Source organism: Cibotium barometz, chromosome 22, assembly GCF_041138505.1.
Source record: "Cibotium barometz isolate CiBa-2024 chromosome 22, ASM4113850v1, whole genome shotgun sequence".
NCBI classification, from domain to species: domain Eukaryota; kingdom Viridiplantae; phylum Streptophyta; class Polypodiopsida; order Cyatheales; family Cibotiaceae; genus Cibotium; species Cibotium barometz.
In genome coordinates this window covers 52,729,697-52,750,308 of record NC_141067.1, presented here as the reverse complement: position 1 = coordinate 52,750,308, position 20,612 = coordinate 52,729,697, and the positions used below count along the sequence as shown (strand labels likewise).

The following is a 20,612-nucleotide window of genomic DNA, read 5'->3' as shown; positions in this document are numbered from 1 at the left end:
GGCGATCACCCAATCCCTTTATCCTTAACATATGGTGCCGACAAGCCCGGCCCATGACTCAGAATATTTAAATTAATGACATAAAACATAGTACGTCTCAATGTCCATCATAGGTTAACGCCCCCCTTCCTGATGTAGATTCTGTCCTCGGAAGCTATGGTATGGTAAGCTCGATAAGGTTGTTGTGGACTGTCTGCAAAACAAGGAAAAAGATATAAAGTGTATAAATTCAAGCATGTTAGACCACAATGGATGTTGCTATGAGAACTTAGTTTAAGGGGTCACATGAATGAGCTAGTGTAGCAAATTAACAGGAGTTTAAAATTATTGAAAGTAAATCAAGAGTTAGCAAGGTGTCAAAGGTTAATCAAGGTTTATAACTGGCCTAAGTTAAGGAAAATAACCAAGCTTAATAAATAAACAGATGACCACACTATGTCTACTCTAAGAACAAGTTAATACCACGAGCCTAGGGACACAAGAAACATCAGAGTTACAGGAGCCTTTTGCCTTTATTTCTTTATGCACGTGACAATTTTTACACACAATGGCGACCTTCCTAAGGCAAAACTAACTTCGATCTTGGTACCATGTTTAACACAAGGCATTATCCAGGAATCTATTAATTCACCTTAGGCAAGGCTACCCCCTACCAATCAAGGCATCGGTCTGGAGTAGAATACTCCTTGCCTACCAAGTATCAATAAGGCAATAGGCCAACATTAGAGCACATAATAGACTTGTGTTGCCATTTATTGTAGGCTTTTTTTCTTTTCTTTTCTTTTCTTTTAAATTTATTTCTTTTGATCTTCGCTCCTGAACTATAATTTGTCTTGCATCCTTTCGACAAAGGGGTAAAAGCTATGTCCTAGAGGTCAACACACACATAGCTAGGTTGTTTAAACATTACGATGGTTTTAACCCTAGACTTAAGACAATCGTATTCTCTTGCCTTCCTGCTGCACTTCCCTCTCTCTCTTCGTCCCTACGTGCATCTCTCTTTGCCTACTTCTGTTCGTTTCTCTCTTCGCCCCCCTTTTCCCAGCCGCCTATTCGCTTCTCTTGGCCCCCCCTCTCACTCTCTCTCTCTCTCTCTCTCTCTCTCTCTCTCTTACCCTGCCTAACCGTGCCCTGGCTCTCCTCTCTCTCACCACCCACAGCCTCTTGATCCTCATGTCTACCCCCCAACTAGCCCATCAACAATGGCAAGGAAAAAGAAAGAAAAGGAGAAAAAAAATGTTGAAAATATCAGCAAACCGGATAGGAGCAAAGCAAAGCGGGGACACACACATGGAGGTGACACTATCAGATATACCACACACGCTTTTGAAAGGGGGTGTTGGATACACCACGGAGTTCCACAAGCGGGCTCCAAATATTTCTCCAAACAAGCCCCCCGACACACACGATATCCACACTATCGGTATCGATGGTTTCTCCATCGATACGGATCTTGATGCCCTCCACAAGATTGCCATTGATCTCATCTTCCCCCTTCCCCCACATAGTTATCTCTTCCCCCACTCCATTTCCTTCCCTGTTACCCCTCTCTTCCCCCAAAACCTCCCCTACTCCTCTCTTCCCCCAAAACCTCCCCTACTCTTCTTCTTACCTCAATAGTACCCACCCCTGCCTCATATTTTCCTACACATGCCTCTCTCCTCACCCATTCCTTCACTCCCTCACAAACCGTTGTGTGAAGGTTTTTGAAAACCCCAAACTCAACTTGTACATGTGTATGTGAGTGTTGTGCGTATTGTGGTAAAGTCATGGGAACACCCATTGACTTAGGTTGGGGTCGTGGATACGGCAATCAAGCTTCAGGCCTTGATGGAAGTGTATATGCAGGGAAAATGATGAAATCTTGGAAGCACAGATTTGTCCGGAGCATAGTCTGCTGGAGATGGTATCAGCCTTTTGGTCACCTTGTATGTGTGCGCATCTCCAAAAAAAATAAATGGGCACCGGGTTGAATTGGAAGGTGTGCATGGAAACATGTGGGCATTTAATTGTTGGATGCTAATTGAATGGTGCATGAGATGGTTCTCGAAGGAGAAGCAATATGGAAGGAGATGAGGGACGTGTGCGGCAGGGAAAGGTGGCACAAGAGCATTCAATGGAGAAAATACTAAATTGGGCCAGAATGGTAGATTCTTCTAGAAGAACACACGTCGATTACAGGTGGCCGCCTGAATGTGGACGGGGTATTTGGCAAGAAGCGTGGGGTTGCTGGCGACTGTAGAGGGAACCACCTCCTCAGGGAACCAAAAGAAAAAGAGAGAAGTGGGTGGCTGTGCAGGGAGGAGGGTCGTCTGCAATAGAGAAAGAAGATGGGGAAAGCTGCAGAGGGAGCCGCCTCTGGCGACCAGAAGGAGTTGCCTTGTTTGGCTTTGGTAGCCAGTAGTGGCTGATGCAAGAGAAAGGGATCCCTGGGTGAATGGGCTATGGTACTAGCGACATGGAAGAAGGCCGAAAATGGTTGCTGGCGATGACAACTGGGAGAAGCTGGACATAAGGGGTAGTCGGCAGTGTCCGACACAAGCGTGGGAGGAGAGAGAGCCAACGAGTAGTTGGCAAAGGCACAGTTGCTGGTTGCAGAGTAGAAGCCACCTCTGGTGTGTGACCGCCTGAAGGGTAGTGCAGGAGAGCGCAGGCGCACTGGGCATAGAGCTAACAGGGAGAGGGAGCAGCCTCTGGAGGAGCGGGCTGCTGGACGTGCTAGGACGTGTTTGGGGGCTGGTACGACTGGTGGGTTTGCAGCGAAGAGGAGCTGGTAGCGAAGGAGACTGCCGTTGCAACAGCTGCAGAGGAAGGGTGGTGTTGGTTTTGGTGGGCCGCTACGGTGGCTGGTAGCGAACAGTAGAGGGAGCCTTGGTTTTGTTGTTTGGTCCGCCAGAGGAGCTGCTTGGTGAGGGGCTGGTACCATGTGATGGTAGCCGTCTCTGTGGAGGGAATTGACTGGGAGGAGCCAGAGGAGTGGCTTTATGTTTTTGCTAAGGAGGCTGGCACTAGCGTTGGCAACGAGAGAGAGTGGTCTTTAGCTGAGGTGCAGTGCAGAGAATGAAAGAGGTCGGCTGCTGCAGAAAAACAAAAGAGCGAAGGGACAAGGAGCGACCAGAAGCTGGAGTGGGCTAATTGTGAGCGGGTGCTAGATAAAGTTGGTCTTGAGGATATCTTGGATATCCAACTTTGTAAAGATGAAGGTCTAGTCTGAAATATAAGGCTTGTTCATGCACTCTCAGATTTTGACTTATTGCTTGCAGGGTGATGCAAAAGCATGGCTACGGATGTTTGTGACTACATATAAGAATGTTCATCAACAGGATCCTGAGTATCGTATAGTCAGAGCTGCATTTTTGGCACAGTTTGTCCATGTGAAGAGTCCGAATGAAGTGTGGAAAGAGTTGTGTAACATTCAGCAGAAGGATAGTCAGGATGTGGATCAATATTTGATTGAGTTTGGTAGACTGTGGAGTCTATGGTGTGAGGCTTTGATTCCTGAAGTACCCTCGCAGATGATAAAGAGAGACTAGTTTGTGGCTGGTCTGGAGCCAACCCTCCGTCTGAAGGTGGAGCTGAAGAACCTGAATAGCTTTGAGGAGGCTGTCAGAGTTGCTTGTGAGAAGGAGTGGAAGGTGAAGCGTTTGAGACAGTTGGGAATACAGGAAGAGCCAAAGAAGTTTGTGAAGATACCAAGGATTGAGAGTATGCATCCTGGAAGAGAAGCTGTTGTTGTTCCTAAACAGGAGGATTCATTGAAGAGAGAGGTTCATGAAGCAATGGAGCTCATGAAGTCTTTAACCTTGAATTGGATAAAGTCTGCAAGAAGAGGAAGAGGCATAGGTGTTATGGGAAGGAAGACTGATGCATCATGTGGTTCTGAAGGAAATTCAGCAGATATTGGAAGAGGGAGAGGGTATCCGAGTGATATGCAATGCTGGAATTATGGTGAGTGGGGTCATATCAGTCCCCAATGTGAGAGACCAGCCAAAGCTAATGGTGGTGTATATCAATTGTCTTTGGGAATGAGTGATAGGGTGATTGGCCCTAATATGCAGGGTGAAGGATGCAATTCAGCCCAATGTTTGTAAAGCCCATAAGGTCACATTTGCAGAGGAGGATATGGGACCGATTAACCTGTTGGAAATGAAGAAGGATGAGGTTTCTAGAATCATCCCTAAAGAGCTTTCAGAAGATGAGGAGGAGAAGGATGGAATAATTGATGATGCTATGGATTGTGAGAGTGATGTTAATGCTGAGGAACCTGATGTGTTTGAGTATGGATATGGCTTTGATGATCTCTTTGATTTAGAAATGAGTAATGACTTGCATGTGCCAGTACTTCAGCCAGTCAAGGTGGAGTGTGATGATCAAAATATTACTAATGAAGATATTATGGATAAAGTACAAGTTGATGATCCGGGTGATGAGTTGGATATTGCAGCTTGTAGAGTGTGGATGATGAGCTAGACTGTGTTCTTGATAATGCATTGGATGATCTGTTGGAGTTGGCTTCCTTGGATAAGATTACTTGCATACCAGTTGTGCAGGAAGGGAGTGATGGTGTGATTGATGATGAGTTAGATACTACTTTGGATGATGACGTGATAGATTTTGGATGTGTGGTGCTGATCATAAGGTGTGTGTTCCTTGTCATGCCCAAGAGAATGAGTCGGTTGTCAGTAGTGAGAATGCATGTGAGGCTATTGTTGTTGGTCAAGGGGACCAAGATGCTTTGCCTGGCAGTTTGGGAAGCTGACTTGGTAGAGATGCCTGTGCAAGATGTGGAGAATCTTGAAGGATCACCAATGGTCTTGAAGTTGGAGAAACTACAGGGAAGTGACAATGATGAGTCTACAGTGCATGAAGTTGTTATGTTTGATGTTGATGGGTTGAAGGGAAATGGGTTTATGAACACACCTCATGTTGATGCTCAACATATGGATGAGTGGTTTGGCTATAGTCTTAGTTTGACAGTTTGTCCAGAGGAAGAGTTGGCAACCAATGATGTGGGTTGCAAATTGGATGATTATGAGATGGAAGTTGATGACCAGATGTTTGTTATATCAGTATATGATTATGAGTGGGACTTAGATGTGTCAAAGGGGAGTAGAGGTGAGGAATGGTTGTTTCCATCACAAGATTATGTGAGCTGGTGTGGAGGAGGAAATACAATGGTATATATTGATGATGCCATATATGAAGAACCCAGGGGGTTGCTCAAAGTGGAAGATCATGACAGGGTGTATCAATGGTTATTTGACAGAGGAAAATGCTTGAAGGATTGGAAGGTAGATGCACCGAGATTTTTGTTTCAGGGGGATAAATGGTCTCTGTTTGTACAGCTACTGGACATAAATGTCAGCAGAAAAAAGGGGGTTGCTAAATATGTGTGAAGGTTTTTGAAAACCCCAAACTCAACTTGTACATGTGTACATGAGTGTTGTTCGTATTGTGGTAAAGTCATGGGAACACCCATTGACTCAGGGTGGGCGTCGTGGATACGGTAATCAAGCTTCAGGCCTTGATGGAAGTGTATATGCAGGGAAAATGATGAAATCTTGGAAGCACAGACTTGTCCGGAGCGTAGTATGCTGGAGATGGTATCAGCCTTTTGGTCGCCTTGTATGTGTGCATGTCTCCAAAAAAAAAAGGGCACCAGGTTGAATTTGAAGGTGTGCATGGAAACATGTGGGCATTTAATTGTTGGGATGCTAATTGAATGGTGCATGAGATGGTTCTCGAAGGAGAAGCAATATGGAAGGAGATGAGGGACGTGTGCATGGTAGGGAAAGGTGGCACAAGAGCATTCGATGGAGAAAATACCAAATTGGGCCAGAATGGCAGATTCTTCTAGAAGAACACACGTGGTGGTCGCTTGGATGTGGATGGGGTATTTGGCAAGAAGCGTGGGGTTGCTAGTGACTGTATAGGGAACCGCCTCGGGGAACCAAAAGAAAAAGAGAGAAGTGGGAGGTTTTGCAGGGAGGAGGGTCGTCTGCAACAACGGAGAAAGAAGATGGGGAAAGCTGCAGGGGGAGCCGCCTCTGGCGACCAGAAGAAGTTGCCTTGTTTGGCTTTGGTAGCCAGCAGTGCTGATGCAAGAGAGGAGAGGGAGCCCTGGGTGAATGGGCTGCGGTACTAGCGACGTGGAAGAAGGCCGAAAATGGTTGCTGGCGATGACAACTGGGAGAAGATGGACATAAGGGGTAGCCGGCAGTGTCCGACACAAGCGTGGGAGGAGAGAGAGTCGACAAGTAGTTGGCGAAGGCGCTGCTGGTTGTAGAGTGGAAGCCACCTCTGGTGTGCGACCACCTGAAGGGTAGTGCAGGAGAGCGCAGGCACACTGGTAGAGCTAACAGGGAGAGGGAGCAGCCTCTGGAGCAAGCTGCTGGACGTGCTAGGACGTGTTTTGGGGCTGGTATGATTGGTGAGTTTGCAGCAGCAAAGAGGAGCTGGTAGCGAAGGAGACTGCCGCTGCAGCTCTGCAGAGAAAGGGTGGTCTTGGTTTTGGTGGGCCGCTACGGTGGCTGGTAGCGAACAGTAGAGGGAGCCTTGGTTTTGTTTGGTCCACTAGAGGAGCTGCCTGGCGAGGGGCTAGTACCGTGTGATGGTAGCCGTCTCTCTGTGGAGGGAATTGACTGGTAGGAGGAGCCAAAGGAGTGGCTTTATGTTTTTGCTAAGGCTGGCACTCGCGTTGGAAACGAGAGAGAGTGGTCTTCAGCTGAGGTGCAGTGCAGAGAATGAAAGAGGTCGGCTGCAGAAAAACAAAAGAGCGAAGGGACAAGGAGCGACCAGGAGTTGGAGTGGGCTGATTGTGAGCGGGTGCTAGATAAAGTTGGTTCTGAGGATATCTTGGATATCCAACTCTGTAAAGATGGTCTGTTCTGAAATATAAGTCTTGTTCATGCACTTGGGTCTGGTGTTTTGGGTGTGTTTGTATGCGTGTGTGGAAGTGTGGCACTCTATAAAGGCGTAAATAGCTTTATCGCTTCCGTGTCATCACCGTCTTCGCCCCTTTCTTCCTCTCTTAGTCGACCCTGACCCTCTACCCCTCATAGCCCACCCATATCCTCACGTCCTCACCACCAGCAAGCTCATCCTCATCACCGACCCCACCTCACAGTTCTACTGCCTCCCCCACCTATCTATAGACGACGGGCTTCACGAGATTTGACTTGCAGCTCAGAGCCCTCTTGGACGACTGATCCCAGGTTCAGAAGACGATTATAGCCTCTCTTGGGGTGCTCAATGAGCCTCTTCCAGGCTATAGTCCTCACAGAGAGACATGCAGATTAGGGTACTGACAAAGGAGGTGACGCATAGGGACCTCTAGATTAGATACCTTATAGACACGATTGGGACCCTTCGCACAGACATGCAAGTCCTACAGGCATCACACAATACTCTGTTAATCGAGATTCATGGCCAGACAGATCAGATGCAGGCCGTACATACCAGGAACCAGGACCTTGATTCTACCCCGGTAGTAGCAGTTGGCATGGTACAGGAGCAGATCACCACTCTCTAGTTGGAGGTCCAGCGGACCACACAGTGGGGAGGTGGACGTGGTTAGACGTTCACCCCCCACCCACAGCACCCCACTATCTCAGCCCCACAGTGGTAGAGACGCAGCAGAGGGCCGTTGAGGCCGTCAACATCAGGATCCGTGGCATTCAGCCACTCCCTGCAGTGACACCAATGGCCCAGGCGGTGACATTTGACGCATACAGAGCCGGCAGGGATCCCACCAGGCACCAGCCCCTAGTCATCCAATTCAGGGATGCGTAGGCACAATTGATGGCTTTACGGATGAGGGCCAGACTCAGGGATCACCCACAAGTTTTCATGGACGAGGACCTGACGACGTTATACAGGTCACCGAGCACAAGGCCCTCTTGACATAGAGACATGCCCTCGGCAAGGAGGGCAAGTGGGCGGTGGTACGAGATGGACATCTTATATCAAGACCCCTCATCAGGAGGCCACTCACGACCCCCACTCCCGCTCCGACTGCATGACGGGACGACGGGACCCATGAGACACACAGACGACAAGACACTCCGGGTTGCAGTCCGGAACTGCAATGGTTCCTTGACTTTCTCTCTGGGGAACTTCCAAGAGGTCATCTCATGCAGAGATATAGTGTTCATGACAGAGACACACTAGAGTCCCGAGCGAGGACTACCACTTGTGACAAGCTACCTACATGTGGGAGTCCGCCTTCAGGGACCAGACACGCTTGTTGACGCGGTGTCAGGGGATCAGGTGGGGTAGTGGTTCTATTCAGAGAGCATCTCAGACGACATATCTCGGTTGAGAGACACGATGCACATGCGAGATACTTATGGGTTTGCATCAGGAGACCCCGTCTCAGAGATCTATTTGTTGCAATGTGCTACTTCCCACACCTAATGATTTAGCATATGCTAGAGCTACCATGGGACCCGGAGTCTCCCCATTCGAGGATCTATCGGCAGATGTGTTAGAGTTTTTCAGCCGCGGGGAAGTCCTCCTAGTTGGAGACTTCAATGCGAGGACAGAGAGGAGGCAGAGATCCTGGACTTCATTGAGGACCCCATCATCGTACATACACTGCAAGCACAGGACCTAGACCGACATTCTGACGATGCTCACGCAGAGGTTACCAGGTACAGACGATGTTTACTGGATCTTCTTTGCTCATAGTATGGTTATCTATAATGGTTTGCATACATGGCCTCTTTCGCATAGAGCCACATGCTTCCCCTTTGGGGGCACAGGTTGCAGCATCATTGACTACGTCATGGGTCCTCCGGCTCTCATCCATGACATTCATAGCCTTAGAGTTTCACACCCACTCCCATCTACAGACCACTCACACATCATGTTCACCCTCACATGTATGACAAACGAGCCTCCACCCAGACATCCAGACATCTAGATCCATAGCCATACCTCGAGATTCACTTTGACCATTCTCTGGATGATCTTTATAGCCTCCATTTATCTTAGTTCATCACCACCTCGATTCCCTACACTCCACATAGGAGAGATGAGATTTCGTCCACGAGTTCATGCTCACACATTAGCCCACGATTCCTTCCCAGTCACCACCCACTCTTCCCGTCCCCCCCGCCTATAGGCAAGGTCCCATGCAACGGTTGGTACGACGACGAATGTAGGGCCATGAGTCGGCACCTACATTTTGAGGAGAAGACCTTTGCACCTTTCTTAGCACAGACCAGGCGGGACTACAAGTCATTAACAAGACACAAGAAACGTCAGTTTCCTGATCCGGAATGAGGAGGAGCTGAGTTTACTCTTTAGCTGTGACTACAAGGACTTCTGGAAAAGGTTCCTTCGCCTCAAGTCCCACTCTCCGCTCATAGATCTGTGGGTTTGGTCTGCCTACGCCTCCGCACTCTATGACATCCCTGACCAGCCCACCATGGACCCACCCCAAGACTCCAGACCCATATCGTCTGACTTATTTTCCATCGCCAACATTAGGTACGCTGTCTCTCGATTAAAGAATGGGAGAGCCAAGGACCATGATGGGTTACAAGCGGAGTTTGTAACCCATGGGATTGATGCCTTAGCCCCGACCCTCTCCCGCCTCTTTAATGAGTCAGTCTGTACATGCCTCCCATCCACATGGCTCACCAACACTATAGTACCCATACACAAGTCGGGGGACCCCATGGACGCAACAAAATATAGGACCATTATGATTGTTGGTTGGCCACGTCATGGCCAAGATTTTGCATCCGTTCTAGAGATCCAGATCAATGAGCAGCAACAGAGACAGGACTTAGAGCACGAGGACAAGAAGGATTCCGTAGAGACTACTGCACACTGGATCACATTTTTACTCTTAGGGCCATGGTGGAGGAGGTGAGATCACGGAGCCAGCATCTCTACTGCTGCTTTGTAGACTTCAAGAGAGCATTTGGCCTTCCTTCACTATGATACCAGTGGCTCGAGACCGACAGGATGCATAGAGGATATGCTTCACTGGTGCATCTTGAGAGACAGTGTCATCAGTCTCATTTCCAGCACCTGAACACGAAGTCCCTCTCGTTTGACACATTAGTGTGACCTGCCACCATGTATGGGAGTCCTTTCCTGGGCCTGTGACCTCGGGATTGGATGAGTGGGGAGTGATCGAGAGGGTATAGGTTCTACTATTTTCTAGGCTCATCACAAGCCTTCGGTACCCCACCACATTTTACTGGGAGAGTTTGGAGCCTCACCATTGGTCCTCAATGAAGCCATCTAGACTATCATATACATCCAATGGATCCTCAAATTTGGAGACATAGTAGAGGGTTGCACCCGGCTTCCATGGCTTGCTTTGACTTCATCCTAGGCTCTCGCAGATGCAGGTACTCAGAGATGCTGGTTCCATAGACTTCGTACATGGTTTCACTCACTTGGCCTAGACCTAGATAGGCTTCCACCATTCAGATACAGTCTTGACTCTCCTCACTTATACTTATCCACCATGACACCAGATCAGTCAGGTCATTTGTGCGGACCTGCTCTAGCTCTACACATTCCGTACATGGATCCTCCCCACACGTTTGCCTGTGAAGATGGCTGCATACCGCAGTCATTTTCTCAGAATCTCGGACGAGGGTTTCATTAAGCCTCCAGGGTACACGGGGATACATCTCTCGCATGCACTCAGGATCTCTCTTGGACACCTTAGAGTTTCATCCCACAGATTTGAGATTGAGGTAGGTTCGATGAGGCTCCTAAGTGCATCGACTTACGTATTCATGTATGTTTGACATGTGTCTCATGGACCCGTTATGGTCCTTCAAAGACAATAATAAAATTTCATTTCATTTCATTTCTCTCTTTAACTTTCAGTTTTTTGATTGTTTGAAGTGTTACAAAAGTGAATTATGTCTCCAAAGAAGAAAAATGTTACTCCAAGTAAGAAAATCACCAAAGAGGAATGCAGCTTTGTCTCCAAAGCAAAATGTAGCTCCCTCTCCAAAGCAAAATGTAGCTCCCTCTCCAAAGAAGAATTGTAAGATTCCTCCCCCACCCCCTTTTTGATGTCTAGTATCTTTCCCTGTAATCAATCCCTCTTCAGAAATATAAAGACCTTGTTTCTAACTATTTTAACCTAGAGACAGAAAATATTCTAGAGAGAGAATATTCAGATTTTAATTATTTTTGGATAGAAAAATATCTCTTATAATTAAGATGAATTCCCCTGAAACAGAAACTCAAAAAGAATTTTCCAATGTGTAATTAGAATTAATTGGAAATGTGTATAAAGGACCTTAGCCTAAGGGTCTAGATTTTCAGAAATTTTTGGATTATAGTCCAATTAAGGTTCCTATGGGCCAATAGCATCAATCCATGTGTAGAGAGAAGATAAATCCAATTTGTAAAAGAAGATACCCAAAAATGAGTAAATGCTCACATAAGATGAAGAGTTGAAAATGTACAAGGTTTATTAGTAAAAAAAATATGAGCAATATTAAAAATATGAGATATTTTGGGTATCCAAAAATGAGTAAATGCTCACATAAGATGAAGAGTTGAAAATGTACAAGGTTTATTAGTAAAAAACTATGAGCAATATTAAAAATATGAGATATTTTGGGTATAATGATTCCATTTTGACACATATGTAAGGAAGGAGAGTTCTTTAAAGGAGGTGCATATTTCACATAAGATGAAGAGTTGAAAATGTACAAGGTTTATTAGTAAAAAAACTATGACACATATGTAAGGAAGAGGAGTTCTTTAAAGGAGGTGCATATTTCACATAAGATGAAGAGTTGAAAATGTACAAGGTTTATTAGTAAAAAACTATGAGCAATATTAAAAATTATGAGATATTTGGGTATAATGATTCCATTTTGACACATATGTAAGGAAGGAGAGTTCTTTAAAGGAGGTGCATATTTCACATGCTTGAATGAGTTTTAAACTCATAAAAATTGAGATATTTCATCTCTCCTCTCTCCTCATTCAAGTCTAGTTCCAAAAAGTTAGCTTAACTGACCTAAAAATGGTCAAAAAGTTGACCAAACTGATTTGGAAAATTCTAGAATCAGTTTGTTTGGTTAGGAGCTCAATTTTTCCTATAAATAGAAGCCTAACCCTTGTTGAAAAATATATAGTGTCTTATGCATTGTTACTCTACTCCACCTAAGCCAAGAACTGTGAATTCTTTAATAATTCACTAGTTTTTGACACTTCTCTCTTTCTTCAATCCCCATTGGTGGCTCCATCAACATACTAAACCAATTTATTGGTTGGGGGCCTCTACCGTGAACAAAGAATCAAGCAATTTGTAAGGTAATTAGTGAATTTTGATCATTTTCTATAATTTCTCAATGTTTCTCTCTTCTCAACCCCTCTCAAGCTTGAGAAGCTTAATTAGAATGGTTTTTGAATGTTATTGAAGTTAATTGATGAATGGTAGTGAAGAGTTACATAATTTGATGAATGCTATTGAAGTTAATTGATTAATGATAGTTAAGAATTACATAAATTTCTATTTATGCTTAATTCAAATGGTTTTTATGAAATTTCTCTCTCTCACTCAAGAAATGGTCATACTCATGACCCATTTTTAATCCAAATGAAGCTTTTCATAAAGCTTTTTCTTAATCCAAGATTAATCTATACTTGAGGTCAAATTAATGGCTTTTTTCTATGCTTTTAGTTTATGTATTTCATGAATATTAATGATTCAATCCATTATGGATTATTGATCCAATTAGGGATCATTCTAATTAATTCTTAATGATAAGCTTTATGTCTTAGAAAAAATTGAGATTTATCAGTCATAGCACAGCGGAGCTATGGCAAAATTTTTATAAAAATTACGCATAAAATAATTTCATTCAAAGCATGAAAAGAGGACTTCCTACCATATTCTAGCAATTATCATCCTAGATTAATTGAAGATATTCATAGAGAAATTGATTTTTATATTATGCATAATTGATTTTCATGCATAGAGGTATGCATAATAGATTATTATTTTAACATAAAAGTGTTACTTTTATCATAATTAGATTTCATGCATAGAGGTATGCATAAAAGATTATTATTTTAATGTAAAAGTGTTACTTTTAGCACAATTGAATTTCATGCATAGAAGTATGCATAAGAGTTGATTATTTTATTATAAAAGTGTTACTTTTATCACAATTGAATTTCATGCATAGAAGTGTGCATAAGAGTTGATTGTTTTATTATAAAAGTGTTACTTTTATCATATTTGAATTTCATGCATAAAAGTATGCATAAAAGTTTATTATTTTATTATAAAAGTGTTACTTTTATCATATTTGGATTTCATGTATAGATGTATGCATAAAAGATGATTATTTTATTGTAAAAGTGTTACTTTTATCATAATTGGATTTCATGCATAGAGGTATGCATAAAAGTTGATTATTTTATTTTAAAAGTGTGACTTTTATTATATTTGAATTTCATGCATAATGGTATGCATAAAAGTTGATTATTTTATTTTAAAAGTGTGACTTTTATTATATTTGGATTTCATGCATAGAGGTATGCATAAAAGATATTCTTTTATACTAAAAGTGTGATTTTCATCATAAATGGATTTTATGCATAACTTAGATGCATAAGAGAAATTCTAAAAGTGTAATTCCTACCCAATTGAATTTATGCATAAGAAGATGCATAAAAGATTGATTTTTACTTCGAAAGTATTAATCTCCTTAAATAGAATTTATGCATAAATAAATGTGTAAAGAAATCTTATATCAAATATAAGAATTCTCTTGTATTCTATAAATAGATATGAGATGTGATAGGATGTGATAAGAGGTGTATAAGATGTGACAAGAGGTGATAAGATGCTTATGAAATAAGTTATGAGGTGATAAGATGAATTAAGATTTGATAAGATGTGTATGGGATGAGGTAAGAAGTGTATGTGATAGGATAAGATGTATATGGGTTGTGACAGAGCGAGAATGGATGTGATGTAAAAGATTAGATGTGAAGGCATATGGGGTTATATGAATGGGAATGTGAAAATGGATGTATGTATGTGGATGTGTGGATGTGGAGATGGGAGTGTGGATGTGTGGATGTGGAGATGGGAGTGTGGATGTATGAATGTGGAAAGGGATGTATGCATGAAGATGTTTATGCATAGATGTGAATGTGGATGTAGATGTGGCTGTATAGATGTGAATGTGGAATGTGGATGTGGATGTATGTATGTATGTGGATGTAGATGTGGATGTATAGATATGAATGGGAAGGTGGATGTGGATGTATGTGAATGTGGATGTAGATGTGGATGTATAGATGTGAATGTGGATGTAGATGTGGCTGTATAGATGTGAATGTGGAATGTGGATGTGGATGTATGTATGTATGTGTATGTATAGATGTGAATGGGAATGTGGATGTGGATGTATGTATGTATGTGGATGTGGATGTATGAATGAGGACGTGATAGTAGATGTATGCATGTGGATGTGGATGTATGGATGTGGATATGGATGTGTATGTATGAATGTGGATGTATAGAGGATGTGAAAATGGAGGTAAGCATGTAGATGTGGATGTATGGATGTGAATGTGGATGTGGATGTGTATGTATGAATGTGGATATGGGATGTGGATGTATAAATGAGGATGTGAAAATGGAGGTAAGCATGTAGATGTGGATGTATGGATGTGAATGTGGATGTGGATGTGGATGTATGGATGTGAATGTGGATGTGGATGTGGATGTGGATGTATGGATGTGGATATGGATGTATGGATGTGAATGTGGATGTGGATGTGGATGTATGGATGTGAATGTGGATGTGGATGTGGATGTATGGATGTGGATATGGATGTGAATATATGATATGTGATGTGAAGGAATCTGAAGTGAAGAGATGGAAAATGATGTGATTGGATGAGTACACATATAAATGGAATGTGGAATAAGTAATGTGGATTAATGAGGGATAATGTGGAAAAATGAGAGTTAATATAGAAATTGTATTTGTAAACTGTTTGTAAATGCTGTTTGTAAATGGCTGTTTTATGTCAAGAATGCTGGGGAAGCATTTTGACCGTCTTGTGATTAAGATCGTGGAGACCTAACTGATAAAGTTGCAACTGCTGACGGAGAGTCAATGGAGGACCTCTCGCGTAGCAAGGTCGACCGAGGTCTTGACCAGCCTCGGTTCGACTAAAACGGTGAGCTTCCGGTACGGTGGATGAGGGACCAAGGAAGCGGCCTATGAGTGAAGCGCTAGGTCACCTGCGAAGGATCCTAGAGGGTGCTGACCATACGGTGCTCGGGCTCTGGGTCGCCTAGGATACCCACGCGTGCGTCGAGGAAGATATTGGAACAAGGAGTAAGATTTGTTTTCTGAAATCGGGCATGGATCTGGTTGATTGACCTTGCTGGTCTTCAATGGATGAGTCCATGGCTCTTTATATGGATCTGTTGGTTGATCTTGCTGATCTTCAACAAGAGTCCATCTTGATAAGTGATTATATTGCCGAGTATTATGGGCTAGGAACTATCGAAATGGCCCCTGAGCGTTCTAGTTGCCAATAATGCCATAGATACTCTGATGAAGGAATGATGCATGGGAAATTAAGAATTAATTGGATAAATTGGAAGATGGTGATCAATGATACTATGGTTTTATTAAAGGATTGTTTTAAAACTGGTTGAATCTGTGAAAAGGCAATTTCATATTGGGTGTGTAAGTGGTGTGACTAGTTTTATTTTTGCATGAACTTCCGGCTAGGGGGCCTTGGAACTCTTTTCCTTGGTACCCGGGACAAAACCTAACCAAATTCTTAATTGGATCCCATCACTACAGTGGTTGGGCGGTTGGCTAACCCATGGGATCGGATGGGGTTAGGCTGGACTGATGGATCCGTAAATCGAGACTCAACTTTTGTTTTTACGATAGTTAAGTAAATCCCGGATAGTAATTGTTCTATGGATAAGAATCCACGGCTGTTCCTCTTTGATGGGAAAAAAAGCGTTGATTCCAATGATCCAAGTGCAAGTTTCTTCCTTGATCTGACCGAGTATCTTTATAGGTACAATCGGATTAATTTGATCAGTAATGGTCTTGACTACGTTAGAGTAAAAAGTTATCCTGGTGGAATCGCCCGTGCTTTCCGATAAAGGAAGTTTTTCCGGGTTCGGTTTTGGAACAACCGACGGATTAGTCTCTTATCCTGATATCCGTGGGTGAGGCCCCAAATGTGGGACCCCTGTCCCGCGCGAGAAGTGCTACTTCCGCTGCTAGTATCCCGAATCTGTTGCTCGGTGGGAACAGGGATCTTACAAGAATGCAGCTATGTCTTTAAATCTCTCCGTATAGCTAAGGGGAAGGAGAGTTAGAAAGATGGTGGCAAGAAAGGTTTGACAGTACCAAAAGGCTTTAAGCCCCCGTGGAAGTTCTTCTATCGTGCCAAGCCAGATGTATGTCTTGAAATTCAGGAATGGTTGGGCAGCCACTTGGGACCTTGAGAAGTGCAATAGACATGGTTTCCACATCAATGGATTGAAGGAGAGCAATAAGGATCAATTTTTGATGGTACATAAAAAGATATACTGTGTAGAGTCAGTGATGAACAATGAGGTGGGCAGCAACACGGTGTTGGCACGTGCTTATGCAGCATTCAAGCATGGCATTGACATGGATTGGGATGATTTTGCCCACCACACCGGGATGCTATAAAAGGTGTAAGTCATGAGGGAAAAGATGCTGTAAAAGGTGTAAGTCATGAGGGTAGTTCTGTTAAAGAAGAGGATGGAGCAGCAGCATTAGAATGTCTTCGAGAGTTGGAAAGATGTGTCAGGGGGCGAGGACTAGAAATTTGCTATTAAAGCTAAAGTTAGCTAACACAACTGAGAAAGAGGCGCAAAAGAGTTTTGATTCAATTCAGTTTATAGCTCTGTGGGTCCGTAATAAAACTCAGAGTGCTCAACAGTCATCAAGCATCACTAGTGATGCTATGCAACGGAAGTTAATGAACGACGTAGAGAAGTTTGAGGCAGATCTGAGTATTGCCACAAGGATAGGTTGGAGGAAGCCAAAATCTACTTCTCCTACATCAAAAGAAATTTGGCTGCTGCTACAAGCTCTATGGCAAGGTTAATTCAATTGACTGAGGGCATCAAATAACATGGAGTGCGCAGGTTGAGCCCCGCACTGATTGAGCATCCTGCTAGTTTTACAGATATATATGTGCAAATAGAAAGGTAAGCTCCTTTTGACATGCTTGAGATGGATTATGGATCTTAAGATGATTTCAATATCACATCACAAAGTTTAACCATTGCTATATTGTGCCAGGTGCATGCTTTAAGGATTAGGCTATTGTAAGGAGACATTAGATGTGGTGCTCACTCCATGTTACCATGCCTACCATTTGCAATGTGTAGCTATGCATTTTCCTGAGAGTCTTCAATGTCTTGCACCATTTTGTGAAGCTAAACATGTGCCCGAAACATGGGTAGCTGTGTTTGGCGTTACTAAAACAAAAGGTGAGCAGTTTTATTTGAAGTACAGGTTTGTTGAAAGTCCTGATGTCAGTAGTAAGTATCAATGCTCTCTAGAGTACTACTTTAGTCTAAATAGATGGCAAGTTTTGATTTAGTAGCCCTAAGTCAATCAAAAGTTATACTCATGCGTATTATGCTAGTAGTGATTAGTGATATCTAGGATAGGAGTTTACTAAAGTGATGTTTTGCCTTAGAATCATATATGCTAATAGTACTAATCAATAGAGTAAGTCAGCTCTAAATACTACTATGTTCAAGGAGACTTATTACCCTGATAGTACTAATTGGTATTATGTTAGTACTAACGAGTACTACTATCATGCTACTATTTATTACTAACATCTTAGTAATATTATTTAGTACTAATTAGTACTATATTAGTACTAATTAGTAATATGTGACTACTAATTAGTAGTCACATAGCATTATTTACTAAAATAAGTCAGTACTATTGTTAGTAGTAGTGTAGTGCTAAGTAGTATAGTACTAAATAGTACTGTGTTAGTACTCTTTAGTAGTAATACATTGGTAGTACTAAATAGTACTGTGTTAGTACTCTTTAGTACTAATACATTGGTAGTACTAATGTTTAGTACTAAAGCACTATTACCGTGGTAGTACTACTATGATAACTAGTATTCCTGTTTAGTACTACTTAGTAGTCCGTTAGTACTATTTAACGAAATAGGATAGTTGGTAGTATGATGTTCCCAATCATTGTTACTTTTTTAGAAGCATATAATCATAGCAACATGGTAGTGCTAATTGGTACTATGTTATTTCTACTTAGTACTGAATTTTTACATTTTAGGAGTGTTATTGCCTAATTGACAATATTAGTACTATTTGAGCATATGAATTAGTACTAACTTTGTGGGTTATTGTGGTGGGAACCCTCATATACTACTATCTTACTGCTACTATATATTGCAATTTAGAATTATATATTGATTAATAATGTCTGAGAGCAGTACTAAGGTGGTACTATCTTAGTATTGTTTAGCTTTAGTACTATCATACTTCTATTAGCTGTATATCTTAGTACTAACACAATTGTTTAATAGTATCTTAGTATGTTACTATTGTTTGGTAATATCATACTAATATGTGTTGAATTTGTGCAGGCGCACCTTCTTCTACCACATGCAGAGAGAAGAATGATGGGAAATTTACATCTATTGATAGTTTAGGGTTTCTATCTCCTAGCAGTTCTAGTGAATACAAGAAAGACTGGGTTGGGTTGGCACAGGGATCATCTGCAAAACTAAGTAGAACGGAGGTCGAAGAGCAGGGTGGTGTTGGGACAAAAGATAAGGATAAGGAGATTCAAATAGAGGAGACTTTTGTTTCCAATGTTTCTAACTACATGAATGATGACAATGGGGGCAACAATAGAGAGCATGAAGACAATGACGATGAAGATGATGATCGCGGGTATGATGAGGATATGGTCTTGGAAAGGGTGATAAAGCAATAGGAAACCATTAAGAAGAAGGGTTTAGCCTCCCTTGACCAGAAGGAAACACAGAAATGTCCAACATTTCATGTGGTTGTTGAAGGTAGGAATTATATTTTCAATTTTTTTTGAAATCATAATTTTTTGTTACCTGGGTGTTTATTCATTTCTAATTTTCATACTGTATTTCTTGACTTATGGTGCTTTCCAAATCAGGTCAAAAAGCTCAAAAAATGGGGGTTAAGATCAACATGAAGAAAATACAAACCCAAAGAAGAGGAGTGATGTCCGGTCCTTGTACAAGAGCAGGGCCAAAAAGGAGAAGAATGCAAACCCAGCTGATCTGGAAGCTATTGCAGATCACGATATTGGAGAGGACAACAAGTGTGCTGAGGCTAGTGCCAAAGGGGCACATTGGAAGCTACCCGTGCTAAGTGAGGGTGCTGTAAAAGATACATTAGAAGCTGCCCCTGCCAATGAGGGTGCTGAGGGTGTTGCAGAGACACATTGGAGGCTGCTCCATCCAATGAGGGTGCTAAGTGTGCTGCAGAAGACACATCTAAAGCTACCTTTGCCAATGTATCTACTGAGAAAGTTGGTTTAGCTGAGGCATAAGGTAGGGGTGCTATTGGATAGAGAGAGGCTGCTGAAGTTATTTCCAGCTTACGTGGTATTGCACTGCTTTGGTTCTCTGTTCTCTACTGTAGACCCTCTTATCATGTCACTTTTTCTATGAGTGCAGGTTCTTAAATGTCCGTTCGTGTATGTACTTCTAGGTGCAGATGGATTAGGTACTGTCGATAAGGGTGGTGATGATGTTGCAAAAGAAACAATGGGTGCTGCAGAAGACACACTTGGTTTGGGTGCAGATGATGATGAAGTCGCTGCACAAGATGAAAGGGTTGCTGCTGCTGATAAAGTTGTTGCAAAAGCTAATATACCTACTAAGGGAGAGAGACAGGGTGATGGGAGGGACAGATCTTCATCTGCTGAAAAAGATAGCTTACATGGTATTGATGATGAAAATGTCCCCATCATGTCACTCTCCCCTAAAGTTTCTAAGAAAAAGGGGTTAACTATTTTAAACCCTATTATGAAGGTTTCCTCTAGCACTTCGGGTGCTGCTAGTACTAGCCCACCCCCCATTCATAGGACAAGATCCACAGCTAAATGAATGGGTGTACTTTTCTGATGTCACCTAATGTAACCACTTTTTTGCTATAATACAAGCTCGACTTTTTCTAGCCTCCATGAATCTGTGTAGTTTCTTGTCATTGAAAATTAATTTGGCTATGAGTGTGTACTTATGTGTTTACACATGTGTATGTACTTATAGGTGCTTCTGGCATAGGTACTTTACCTATAAAAAGTTGCTCATTCTAGACTTGAATGGCATACTACTAAAAAGATGGTGGAAGAGCACTCCGGGAGGAGGGCAGCAGGGTAGATTGTATAAAGCAGGCAACCATGTTGTATCCTTTAGGTGAGGGATGTTAGAATTTTTAACGGCTTTAAAGACCCGATTTGAAATTGCTACATGGAGTAGTATGACGGAGAAGAACATCAAGCCAATACTGATGTTGATTGAATACGAGTTGGCATGGAAAGGCGGCAAACCAC

At 42.6% G+C, this 20,612-nt stretch overlaps 1 long non-coding RNA gene across 1 annotated transcript; it reads left to right on the top strand.

The window, feature by feature from the left end:
- The first annotated feature begins 18,609 nt into the window (after positions 1 to 18,609).
- LOC147626710 (uncharacterized) lies at positions 18,610 to 20,236 on the top strand. The gene is made up of 3 exons (XR_015268695.1): positions 18,610 to 19,095; positions 19,209 to 19,662; positions 19,769 to 20,236. It is a non-coding gene; the product is annotated as an uncharacterized LOC147626710 (long non-coding RNA).
- The last annotated feature ends 376 nt before the right edge of the window (positions 20,237 to 20,612 follow it).